At 39.8% G+C, this 13,893-nt stretch overlaps 1 protein-coding gene across 5 annotated transcripts in view; it reads left to right on the top strand.

Annotated features, from left to right (window-relative positions):
* TRIM9 (tripartite motif containing 9) overlaps positions 1-13,893 on the top strand; it is a 121,552-nt gene that overhangs the window by 51,618 nt on the left and 56,041 nt on the right. The gene's annotated exons all lie outside the window — the stretch shown is intronic.

Raw genomic sequence — 13,893 nt, 5'->3', positions numbered from 1 at the left:
AGCCTCTGAATGAGGAGTCCCAGTATCAAATAGTAAAGAAAATTCAGTCAACTATTTCTATTGGTCAATTATAAATGGCTTGAGGATTTCACGGATGTCTATTTAAATTCAGAGGTCCAGTTCAAAACATAAGACCATCTGAGCAAATATTTATCTTTTCCTACACAGTTGAGGTCTTACTAAAGAGAATATATGAGGAGTATTTATTCTCTTATGTAGTTTATCTTCTTATATATTTAAAAGTTTATTTTAAATATAATTTATAATAAAATACACCAATCTGGGGTTTATAGTTTCATAAACTTTAAAAAAATTTGTTCATATAACTACCACTCAAATCAAGAGACAGACCATTCCATACCTCAGAGGATCCTCTCATGACACTTATCAGTCAACCTGCCTGCCTCCAAAGGTCATCACTTTCCTCCAAAGGTCATAGAACTGTTCTCGAACTTCATATAAATATAGCATGTACTATTTGTCCATGTGGCTTCTCTTGCTCAACATGGTGTTTTAAAAAACATTCACGCTTTGCATGTTTCATTATCTTGCACTTTTTTGCTGCTGAGCAGTATTCCATTGCATGAATACACACGGTTTATTTATGCATGTTACTGTTGGTAGACATCTGAGCCGTTTCCAGATTGGGGCTGTTATAAATAAAGCTATTACAAACATTGTATGAAAGTCTTTTGTGGACATACGCTATCATATAAAGTTGGGATATGTTTAACTTTATTAGGAAGAGCCAGTTTTCCCAATTGGTTTTACCATTTTAATGCTCTTACTAATAGTGTATGAGGCTCTAGATGCTCCATGCCCTCACCAGCACTCCAAATTGTCAGTCCACTACTGGGTAGTGGTCTCTCACTTGTGCCCCTTTGTTTTTAAAGAAGCCATGCTAATTTTTGCACCGGTGTTGTAAAGGCCTTGTTAAGGCCTTCTAAATTCAGATCAATTGATTAACATTTCCCAGTCATTTCTAATGACTCCATACCTTTGAGAAAATTGTAGCTTTTTCTAAGGTAAAGTAAAAGTTTAAATAAGCTGATATATTTCAGGGAAGACATTAACTGATGATGAGAACAGTTAAGCTGGAATGGACCCCTTCAGTATCCAAAACATACATCACTTTAGGCTTCTGAACTGAACAATAGCCTCTTGCTCTGAAGAAACCTAAAATCTCCTCTCTGTCCCTACTTTTAAGGCATTATTGAAACTTAGTAATTGATTCCAGACTGATGGAGAAGCTTCATTCTTGATGATTGGCAGGAGGAGCTGTTGAACCAGCTCAGTCTCGCAGAATTTCTAGTTTTTCAGGTGGTCAGATGCTTTACATACTTAATATGTGGATGAAAAGAGCTGAATAGCCCATTCTTGTTCCTCAACTCAACCTTGAAATGTGTTCACACTGTTGCAGTGAGCCAGATTCTTTTTATTCTTTGTGGCCATTTTGCCTTTCCTCTAAGGCTTTGCCTCTCTCCAACTCAAAAGGAGAACAGGAGATGCATATTCTAAACAGGTTTTCAAAATACAAGGTGAAGCAATCCGACCACCACCAAAGGTTAGGTAAGCCTCCAGCTCTTAACCAACTGCCTTCTCAAGTGTGTTAGGTTTCTATTGCTGCCATGAAACAGTACCAAAAACTTAGCTACTTAAAACAACATAGATTTTTTTACCTTATACTCCTGTAAGTCAGAAGTTCAACAAACAGGGCTGAGTTCCTTTCCAGATGCTTTAAAGGAAACTTCATTTCCTTCCTCCATCTTCATAACCAGCAATTGCTCTCTGATTCTTCTGTCACCACATCTCCCTTGGACCATAGTCAGGAAAGCTCCTCTGCTTTTAAGGACTCGTGATTAAATTGGCCACCTAGATAGTCTGGGATAATCTCTCCATCTCAAGGTCTATAACTTTGATCACATCTGCAAAATCACGAGTTCTGGGGATTTGGGCATGGACATTTTAGAGGACCATTATTTTGCCTATGGCATTAAGAAACAAAATTCACATGCAGGTGATTGAACCCGGTCATCCTGATTCCATTGGCTGAACCTGACTCTCAGTGATGATGCTGAGCCACAGGTGCTCCCTTGAAGTGGACATGTACTAATGCTGCTTAGTGGTGAGCATGTAATAAGTATGGCTTTTACCCTCCCAAGGCGTCCTGTAGGCTAAGGAATAGATGATAAGGCCACTGGTTGTATTTATCTTCCAGGAAAGTTTAAAAGCAACTTGTGACTTTAATCTTAGATACAGGAATTGCTTTCATGTTACTGAAAAAAAAAAATTTTAAAGATCTAAAGAGACTCTGTGTCTTTATTCCAGTATTAAGTTTTAAATTTCATTATCCATTAGTAATTTTCAAATGAAATTTGTAACTTAAACTAGAATAAAGACACCCTAAAATTATTGGATATTCAGAACTTAAGAACAGTCCACCAAAGCCATCCTGGATGTTCACATAAGTGCAAAAAAAGCCCCCTCTTTCTTTTCTGATCTGATCACCATTACGAGTTAGCTTTGAAAGTGTCTGAGAGTTTGGGAGTTTTTTGTTTGTTTGTTTGTTTGTTTTAAATGGGGGTCTGGTTCATGAGGATAATGAAAAGGGAAATAATTTTTCCTGTTTTTCCAAGTTTCATCTAAGAATAGTATTCCTAGTGGGAAACATGTTACAAAGAGTGCTTGGGTTTCCTAGTTAACCTGCACAATCATATTAAAATGCAATGTGTTTTTATAAAGTGGCTCTCTGTACTAACATCTAGACAATTTATAAATTTAATTTCCTATTTGATCTCAGAGTTATTTAGAATGGTGTTTCCTAATTTCCAAGAGATAGTAAACAGTAAGGAAAGCATTTTGAGGAATGTAGTGAGGTGATGGGGGATCAGTTATTTAATTTTGACTTAATCATGGACAAATCTTGGTTTACATGGGATGAAAGATAGATAACAGTTTGCAAAATGGAGAAGCGTAACAAAATATCCAAATTAACCAGTGATTTGGGATTAAGCTATTAAAATAAATGTGATAAATCTATAAAAGGTAAAAAAGAAAAAAAATGATTTATTACTACTAGGAATATATACAATGCGGATGGAATAAAGCCAACTATATCAGTTAACACAATAAATGTAGATAACCCAGATTTCTCTGTGATAAGGGGGAAAACTGTCAGACTAGGTTAAAAAGAAATCTAGTTTAACAATAAATAATGGGCTTATTTATGTACCAGAGAGTGAGAGAGAGGATATACAGTCAGTCTTCTGTATGCATTGGTTCTCCATAGTGGATTCATCCAACACTGGATCAAAAGTACTTGAGAAAAAAAATAATTGAGCTTGTACTGACTATGTTAAGACTTTTTTCCTTGTCATTATTCCATAAATAGTATAGTATAACAATTATTTACATAGAACTTACATTGTAATAGGTATTATAAGTAATCTAGAGATGATTTGGGGTGTCCAAGAGAGGGAATACAGGCATGTGTTCTTAGTTTCTGTTTCTGGTTGAGCCTGTAAAGCCTTTCCCCATCCCTCTTTTCCACTTATCACTAGAGACAGAAACTAAAATCCATAGCTTCAAGCTGCTAAAAGCCTAAAACAAAACAAAATGAGCAATAACAAAATAAGGCAGGTCAAACAAGCTTGAAGTATTACACAGTGGTGTGCTGTTAAACCAGCTCTCAAAAAAACACAAAAACCAAAATGAATTTTTATTTGTAGTGTTTGTCAATTTCTATGGTATAAATATATAGTTGATTTTATGCTACCAACATAACATATGCTAACATGGAGCTGGGAAGAGATGTTGGCTCTTTTGTGCTGAGGGCTGGCTCATCAACATGGTAGGTTTTTACTGCAATGAGATGGAAGAGCCACTTTTTGCCTTAGGGCATGACACAAAGAAAAATAGGGCATCACACAATATTCATCGTTTCCCAAGTCTCTGTGACTTTTACTTAGAGTGCTGGAGGCAATAGAATTCCTGCAGCAATTGTGATTGAAGGCATGAAACTTTAATACAGTGGCAAAGATACAGGCTGTGAAGTCACTACCACTCTGCCCAAGGCTCTGTCAGAGAGTATGCCTTTTTGTGGGTATTCTAAACCATTATATGTGTGTTGTCAGGCAGTTACCAAGTATTTACAATTGAGGATCAAAAATATGCCTTACTTGGGCCAAGCCTTTGTGTAAATATTGGATTTTACATTCCAGAGATGGACTACAGAATAAATCTCCTTTTTTGCACATGCTATCCTCTTCTTTCCAAAGAGCCCTAACCAGCAGTCTGTGAGTCATTTTTCCAGAAAGCTGTTTTCCCTACACTTCTCTCTGGTTGCCTTCACGTCCACACTGGGTCACCATGTTCTTCCAGGTGGTAAAGCATTCTCCTTTATCTGAAACTACCAGGGAACGGTTTTAAGATAAACAAAACAGGTTTGAGATCCAATTATTTTCAGTTCTCTAGATACAAATTTTCAGTTCTACAAATAGTTTGTTCACTAAATAATGTAAAATGTGCTATTAGAAATGTATATATTAAAGTGAAAATTAAGGCCATGTGGGTAGTTCACGCTTATAATCCTAGCACTTTGGGAGGTAGGGCAGGTGGATCACGAGGTCAGGCATTCGAGACCAGCTTGGGCAACACAGTGAAACCCCGTCTCTACTAAAAATACAAAAATTAGCTGGGCGTGGTGGCAGGCACCTGTAATCCCAGCTACTCAGGAGGTTCAGACAGGCGAATCACTTGAACCTAGGAGGTGGAGGTTGCAGTGAGCCAAGATTGTGCCACTGCACTCCAGCCTGGGCAACAGAGCTAGACTCTGTCTCAATAATAATAATAATAAAGTGAAAAATTGATACATATTTTTCATATAAAAATATGACTGTGCTCTTTCAGAAACTTAAATATGAGTTCTAAGAAAGGATAGACTTCTTATTCACCCCTCAGTTTTCACTTAGATCTATACAGTGAATTTAAGAAATGACTTTTTATTCTTTATTTCAAAAGCAGAACACTCTTATTTCAGAAAAATCAGAAAATCAAAAGAACTTTTAAAAGAAGAAAAAAAGCCCTCAATTTCACTAGAGATATACTATGAATAGCCTTGATAATAAGCCCTTAATGTGTATCCTTTGAAACATCTTATACATTTATATGGAGATAATGCATGTCTCTATATAAAGTATGGCAACAAAATTTGAGTCATGTCATATATCTATTGCTATCTTGAAATCTGTTCTTTTCACTTAATGTGTTATAAATATTTTCCCATGTAACTAAATACATTACTGCCCCCTTTCAATAGCTGTATAACACTCAGATAACACTTACTATGTGCCAGGATGGCCTGCTAAACTGTAGTGTAAGTCACTGTATAGGTCTCTGGTCTCTATAATTTATTTAATTAATCTCCTATTTTATAATATTTAGTTTGTTTCCATCTTGTTGCAAAGAGCTGAAATGAAACTCATGTAGCAAATATTTGAACACGTTCTTGATTATTCCTGTTTCCCGAGGTGAAACTGCATTAAACTTTCAAATTTAGAGGATTTAAAAAAATCATACTCCCAAAATGCCTCTCTGAGTGGTTAATCCAATGCACACTCCTGCTGAAGGTGGTAAGAGTACTTCTTTCCTGTATGTCACTCTGAATACTTTCATTTGTATTTTGTTTTGTAATCTGATAAGCAAAGAATAGAATCTCATTTTTAAAAATTTACTTCTTAAAATTACCAGTATGTGGGGAAGAAGGGACCCTTTTTCAAAAGCTTCTTATTGCTCTTTTCCTAGTTAAGGCCTAAATTCTCTTTGGGTTTATTTGTGAAGCACTTAGAAGTGGTCCTGGCACATACAGTGCTATTTAAGTATGTGTTAAGCGAATTTGTTTTTTTTCTCATTGTTGATGACTGTTTGTAATCACGATGGGCTTTACCACCAAGAAAGCCCTAGAAGCCAAAAACTGGAAAACGATTCGGAAAATTCAGGTGGCCTGTTAAAGAGGAAGTAAAAAGTCATGGATTACCAGCTTTAATAGATTATGGCCAGAGCATCTGGTTCACAGAATCTCTGTTCTTTAGCATTTATAGTTATTTGTGGATAGATACATGTATATGATAGCTTTTGGTAAACATCCAATGGGTGTATTCTCTTCTATACATAATATAAAGAGAATATGCATAATATAAACCTTCGGAATACATTCTTATAAATACAACTGAACTTGTTAATTGGATTATCCAGATAACCTGTATCTGGCTTATTATTTATCTGCTTGATCTATAATATTCTAAAATAAATAGGTGATTTTTACAAATAAAAATTTGTTTTGGTTTTTGTTTTTTTGAGAGCTGGTTTATCAGCACACCACTTATTCTTGTGACAAAGAGGAAGAGCAAAAGAGCTAGCAGAAAATCACAGAGCCTCTTCAGGCTAAAGAGCAAGTTACGTAGCCGAGGATGACAAGGGGTAGGAGCACATGCGCCACCTGCAGGAGGTACTGCCAGTCATGTGACAGGAATGGGGCTAGAGCAAATTGTTCTGAACAATACTACAATCTACCCCACTGTTTGGATAATTATAATTGACCAACCCTAAGTCAAGATGTAGCATGACAAAAGTGTTTTAGTGATTTATGTATGTATATTTTAACATTATTCTTACTATGAAAATAACAGTGGTTGAGTATCTCTTATCCAAAATGATTAGGACCAGAAGTGTTTCAGATTTTGAGTTTTACAGATTCTGGAATATTTACATTATATTTACCAGCGGAGCATCATTAATCCAAAAATCTGAAATCTGAAGTGCTCCAACATTCAAAACTTTTTGAGTGCTAGCAAGACACTCAAAGGAAATGTTCATTGAAATGTTTCAGATTTTGGATTTTCAGAACAGGGATATTCAACCTGTACTGCTTATTGAATTTTAACAATATGCCAAGCACTGTGTAGAACTTTATACACATCATTTCATATAATCCTCATAGTAGTCCTGTGATGCAGGTACTCTTATCCCCATGTTGCAGATGAGGAAACTGAAGACTAGTATTTTGATTGGGCTCCCTGGACACAGACTCTCAGGGATGGTTAGTTGTTAACTGCTCTTGGTAGATCCACCTGGAAGTGAGGAAGCCAGGTTTGAACTGAGGCTGAAGCTAACCTGCAGTGGCCTCAACCAATCCTACTGGAAGTTCTAGATAGAGGATGGTTCTTCAGGGTTGCCCCAAAATTGAGGCAAGGGGTTCTTCAGGGTTGCCCCCAAATTGAGGCAATGTCCCAGCCATTCACTGGCCGTGGGACATCTCCAGAAGGGGACATACCTTTCAGTAAGGCAGTTAGCTCCCTGTGGCCAAGAGCAATTCCTAATGTAATCTATCAGCAGCTTATATTCCCTGCAACTGGGAGAAGGACGCATAGTCTTTGAGAGAAGATTCTGGGTAGAGCACCACAGCATTCACCACAGTTAGGTAATGGATCCATGATCACACGACTAGTAAAATGCCACCATTGAAACTCAAGTCTGTCTGACTTCAAAGTCTGTCCTCTTAACTCCAATGCCATGTTGGTCCCCATTGCTCTGTCTGGTTCAATTGCTGCTATCTGATGGAATAATGGCATGTCTTATACATTTTTTTATGGTTCAAAGAATGAAACAGCATGTTTAGACTTAAATTGTTATTTAAAAGGAGGTAAATGTCACTATGCATTAGCTTTTGGTGTGAATATTTGTGTGCTTGTGCATGCAAATCTAACAACGAAGAATGGGAAAGGGGATTTTGCTCAACATGTTGGAATAAAAGCAGAGTCCTCCTCCTTTCTGTCCTCCACACAGCTCATAGAGTCAGGTTCACAATAAAAATGGTGAGATTTGTTTAGTATATGAGAGACGTGCTGGATTAGGCAGAGGAACTTGCATCCTTAGTGCTGTGCTTCCTGACTTATCCTTCAAGGTAACCTTTGCCTGCTGAAGGGTCAGCTCATTACCCAGAGATTGCTCTGCTCTCCTTGGGTCAGAGGCAGAATTAGCAACTGTTACTAATTACCTGGTTACTAATTAAAATGGTAAGGATAGATTTTAATCCGTAAAAAGGGCAGATTTTAATCAGTATACTATTGCAACAGGGAAAAGAGTACATCATGAACTGAACTCAACTTCTATTTGAACAGAAGTGACTGGGCACTTTACAGGGAGGATGAGGGAATGGGGAAAGGGGGTGAGCAGGAGCTCAGAGTTGCAGAAGTAAAAAAATTCCAAAAATCAGGAAGGAGAAAATTGGTCTGTATGAAACACATCTAGGTTTGCTAACTTGTGCTTATTGAAGTTAGACCCCTCCCTTCTCATAGAGACTGGCAGATAGAATCCCTTTCTTCAGGTGTTCAATGGAACAAACAGCAAATTCTTTTGGCAGCATTGAATTTTCTCAGGCAGGTACTTTAAGGGAGGCTGCGGTCATCTTAGGAATTCAGCCTGGAGCTGTTAGAAACTATGTTAGTGTTTGTTCAAGTCTTTATAGGCCAAGGTTGAGGCCTAGGTGAGAAGAGGGCTCAAAGGACCCTGGCTAGGATAGAATCAATTTTTCTCCCTTCCTTCCCCTTTTCTTCCCTTCCCTCACCTTCCCTTCCCTTCCCTCCCTCCCTCCCTTCCTCTCTCTCTCTCTTTCTTTCTTTCTCTCTCTCTCTCCTGAAGGAGTTTCACTCTTATTGAACAGACTATAGTGTAATGGCGCAATTTCAGCTTACCACAACGTCTGCCTCCCGGGCTCAAGGGATTCTCCTGCCTCAGTCTCCTGAGTAGCTAGGATTACAGGTGCTCACCACCACACCTGGCTAATTTTTTGTATTTTTAGTAGAGATGGGGTTTCACCATGTTGGCCAGGCTGGTCTCAAACTCCTGGCCTCAAGTGATCTGCTTGCCTCGACCCCCAATGTGCTGGGATTACACATGTGAGCAACCACACCCAGCCTTGAATCTTTCTTACAACCAATTAACAATAAACAGCAGTTTAATGGACCAAATCCCTACCCATAAGATTCCTCTGATACCAGCCTTGCCCAAAGCCAAGAGCCTCACCATACTCCACTGATGACATATCTCACATACAATTACATACATACACATACACATTCTTACACACATATACACTCTTAAACTCACATTCTTACCCACATACACAGACTTTCACACACTCACATGCATATGCACACTCATACACACCCATGTGCGCACACACACACCATTTGTCTCTATACTGTGTGCTTCCATTCCCAGGCCCAGCTACACTTTTGCAGATCACAGCCTGTTCACTGCCACAGCTATTTGCTGGGCTTAGAGATAAGTTGGTATTTCCAGACCAGCTGGTCTTGGAGGATTCCTGACCATCTGACTATACGGAACTGGGGTTGGGGTATATCCAGGATCTTCCAGCACCAGAGAAACCAGAGAAGAGATCCATTCTTGCAGACAGGAAAGGCGCAGGCAGGAGGAATAGACATTTTTCCTAGAAAGGGAATCAGGCCCCTTGGGCAGCTCAGCTTGACGGTTCCCCAAGTACCAGTCACTCTGTGAGGTCTCCTTCCTTTACTTCATTCCCACTCCACCCAATCTCTGCCCAGGATCTTAGGCCAGTAGTTGATAAAGTTGGCAGTGGATCTGAATCCAAAGCTTCTTCCCCTCCTCCATGATACTCCTCTCTTAGGGGACTTTTTCAAATTCACCAAAAAATTTCATGCAGGAAAAAGTTGCACATTTCATAGGTTAACTAGTCATGCTGTAATTTACATATTATCTGGCTTCAAAGCATAATCAGACCCTCATAATCAATCATAGTCATCCACTCACCTTCTCTGGTTTTAAATGCTCTCACCGTGGATTAAACAGTTAATTAAACAATTTTTTTGACCTGTGAGGGTGAGAGAAGATTCTCTTTCTATGGGAGGCTGGAGCAGAGGGCATGAGTTTGCCATCAGATGAGGGTTTATGTTGTGGCTGTTCCATATGTGAGTGGTGAAACCTTCACACAGGGGTATCCTCTCAGCACCTCTGCAAAATGGCAGGGAGGTGATTGGGATTGCACTGAAAGCACCCATCAGAGTTCCTGGCTCATAAGAAATGAGCAATGTATTTTAATTATTAGAATTTCTTACTTACACTTTTTAATTGTACAATGTCAGTAAAGTACTGAGTAACCAGCAATGAGTAATCATTGAGTAATATGACTCAGAGATCAATATTTCATTAGAAAAATTGTTAACTCTCCTGGGCAGCCTTCCCTCAAAGTCCCACTGCCTCAGTGGTCACTTTTTTCCTGAAGGTCGTGTTTACCTTTGCACCTGGGAAGGAGGTGGGCTTACACACCGGTGGGCTTGGGCTCCCGGGGGCAGCAATCTTGCGGTGCCTGAATGGCATGCACTTTGATACAGCACTAGACAGTGACCCGCGCCCAGGGAGGCAGCTGGGTCATTTTCTGGGCTCTTAAGCTGCTGGTGCTTGTTTGCCGCCTCATCTCTTTGGTACCAACTCTTCGAGTGACCCTTTTGACCCATTCTGTGCCTGTAACTTCAGATCCCAGACGGCCAGAAAGCTTCTTTACATTTGCCCCAGTTTATCTCTCTCCAGTATTCGTGGTGAATTGAGGGAAAGAGGCCACATGAAGAATGTTTACAGCAGGAAATGGAAAGAAGACATTGTCTTCTGCCTGAGCACCCTCAGCAGCTTGGGCAAGTGAGGCGTTGGGCGGGATGGATTGAATTGCATTACCCGTTTGCTGAGCGTGAGAAGTAGGTCCTGAAACATCCTCCACAGTCCCTCCCAGGGTAAGCGCCTGATCTCTCCCTCCTGGGGAGGCAAGGGGAGCAGGGTCAGTGGGGAAGCTGAAAGCAAAAGCCACACAAGAAGGGAAAGAAGAGGCAGAGTTCTTTGTTCCTTTCCTTCAGGCTTGAACAACTTGTCATCTTCCTGGGAGATCTTGGCGATTCTCAGCATGCTCCCAACCGAGAACAACTTGACTGGAGATCAGAGCTTCAGCTGCATCATTTTTCTCCTCTCATTCACCTTCAAATTGTGACACTTTTTCAGTAACCTAGAAAACAGATATCCAAGAAACCTGAATGTCAGTTTCAGGTTTTAAAAACAGCTTTAGAACTGTACCTTTCTCCCTTGAATGACTCCTTGTATGGTCAAAGATGCCGTGATGAAAACGCACACTACATATTTGCATCTTCAGTGTTGCACTCATGAATTTCCAGGACTGCTCTGCGGTCCCGAATACAGAACACCTCTGTTAGCACAGAGTAGGAATTTAAATGCATCTGAGAAACAAAATCAGTCAATGATAATGTTATTCTACATCAGGTGGAGCTTATAAATGTGATCAAAATACCATCCTATAAAATCAATGTGCATATAAATCCTTACAGTAAGAGCTCTTTCTAGTGATAGCTTTTCCAGGATTTTTCATTGTCTCCTGTTCAATTTCTACAAGTGGACAAAGCTTAAGAGAACGATTTCTAGATCTTTATCTTATAATGTAATTGTTTATCAAATACCGAAACAATCCTCAGCCAGATAGAAGGCATGCTTGGGACTGAGCATAAACACAAAGAGGAAATTGAAAATAAATTAATTTTTCCAGTTCACTTATTGCTTTGTCATATAAAATCCTGGGAATAGATGGGGCCAGAATCCTTTGTCTACTACTGGATAATTGTATTTCTAAGTTTACAGCAGCACCTGGTCAAAAAATCTTTATGAGTATCAAGTCTGACTTATACAGACACAATTAATTGCAAGCTTGAAATACAAGACACTAGGCAGCTTCACCTCTGTGTAACCAAATCAGTTTGGCTTCTGTACTGAAACATCTAAATGTGGTTACTAAGCATAAGTTGTAATAAAAAGAGGAAGAAAACTATGATAGTCCAGCAAACTTTTGCTCATTCAGAGAAAAAAAAGATATGAGTTCTAAAGTAACAATGAAAAAAAATCAAATATCTTCTTGAAAATATATCACTCATGTTATTGCCTGCTCTTCCAGATGAGGCCCTTTCTCCCTCCTTAATCCCTTGGGCTCCTGGAAATATTGACAGTTATTGAGGAGAAATTTTTACCCCAAATAATGTTGTAGCTGAGACCCAATCATAAAGAATTTTGCAACTGTAGGCTCACTTTGTGCTTTTTCTAACTCAATTGTGTTGGTTTTGCCTCCTGAAGCCTCAATACATAAAGCAAAGTACAGGTGATCAGGATGTTCTCCAACAGATCCCATTCCAGGAAACTGTCCTGTGAATCCCTCCAGTCAGCAGGTGTTTGTGTGAGCAAGAATGAAGAAAGCAAATGAGAGTTAACAGCTGGTCCAGAGCAGTGACTCACACCTGTAATCCCAGCACTTTGTGAGGCCGAGGTGGGCAGATCACCTGAGGTCAGGAGTTCAAGACCAGCCTGGCCAACATGGTGAAACCCCATCTCTACTAAAAATACAAAAATTCGCTTAGTGTGGTGGTGCATTCCTGTAATCTCACCTACTTGAGTGGCTGAGGCAGGAGAATTGCTTGAACCCAGGAGGCGGACATTGCAGTGAGCCAAGATTGTACCATTGCACTTCAGCCTGGGCGGCAGAGTAAGACTCTGTCTCAAAAAAAAAAAAGTTAACAAGCGTTTGTTAAGCACACATTATGCACTGTGCACCAGTAAGGTAGTAGGGTTCTAGGCTTTAGATACTGTATTTCATGCAGTGCCCACAAAACCCAAGAAAAGTGTTCTTCTCATTTTATAAATGAGGTAAAACTACGTATAAAGGATTGAACAGCCAGTAACTGGCGGCATTTCTGAATTCAGAGTCATTCCCTTAACTAGCAGGAGCTTTCACATTGATTAATGCATTCAACCATCACCATAACCCAACTACAAAGTATTATTATTCTTCCCACCTTTTCCATTGGAGTAATTCAGACAGAGGTAACTTTCTCAAGGCCACAGTTAATAAGTGATAGAGTAAGAATTTGTACACTTTCAAAGCCTATATTCTTTCTACCATCCCACATTGCCTCCATCAAGCATTTGGTGTACATATTTTTAGAGAGTCAGTGTCCAACTTTGTATTTAGAAGACAAATATAAGAGAAAAGCACTCACAGCACCAAGAGATATAATTTTAAGATTCTGTCCTTTTACAGAAAGGAAAGGGTAGATGAAACATTGTGCTGGCAAGGAGAATAGGCTTTAGTTTGCAGGGAAGGCAGTGCAGGAAAGGGAGTCTGTCTCTGTACCTGAGGTACAGAAGGATATACCCAGACTGCTAGGAGAAGGAATTTGTATCAAGTATAGTGAAACTTGATATAAATTCCTACTAGCAATAGAAAACCCCAGAACAGTGACTTAAATAGGAGTTAATTTTTCCTGCATAACAAGAAAGCCAGTGGTGAAGGCTTCAGGTGCTGGCTCAGCTGCTCAAAGATGCCGTCAGAACCCAGCTCCTTCCTCTCCCATCCCTCCACCCTTACCCTATTGGCCTTCTCCTCATGTGAGACAGAAGACGTTGCATCCATCCTAAAGTCAGGAACCAAAGGAGAGAGGCTGCATCAACCACAGTGTTTCCATATCAGCAGAAAAGCAAAATCTTTGTCAGACCCCTCCAGTCCCCTGTGGACTTCCACTTAGGTCTCATCCAAGGTACCATAGCCACCCCCCCCAGCAGATGAGGAGGCTGAAAGAGCAAGTACCTACCTGGACACCTTGCCAACCCAGCAGAATTGCCTCCTCCTATGGATGGGGTGGTGTGGGAAGACAGAGAGCAAGCCCTAGTGTACGAGGCTAGTGTGGAGGGGACACAAATGTGCTAGGGCAGCAGGGCTGTACTTGGGAGAAGGAAGAGGACATGGATGAGGCG

Source organism: Aotus nancymaae, unplaced genomic scaffold, assembly GCF_030222135.1.
Source record: "Aotus nancymaae isolate 86718 unplaced genomic scaffold, 86718_ANA_hifiasm-v0.15.2.pri h1tg000062l, whole genome shotgun sequence".
Taxonomy (NCBI): Eukaryota; Metazoa; Chordata; class Mammalia; order Primates; family Aotidae; genus Aotus; species Aotus nancymaae.
This window is presented reverse-complemented; position numbering and strand designations above follow the sequence as displayed.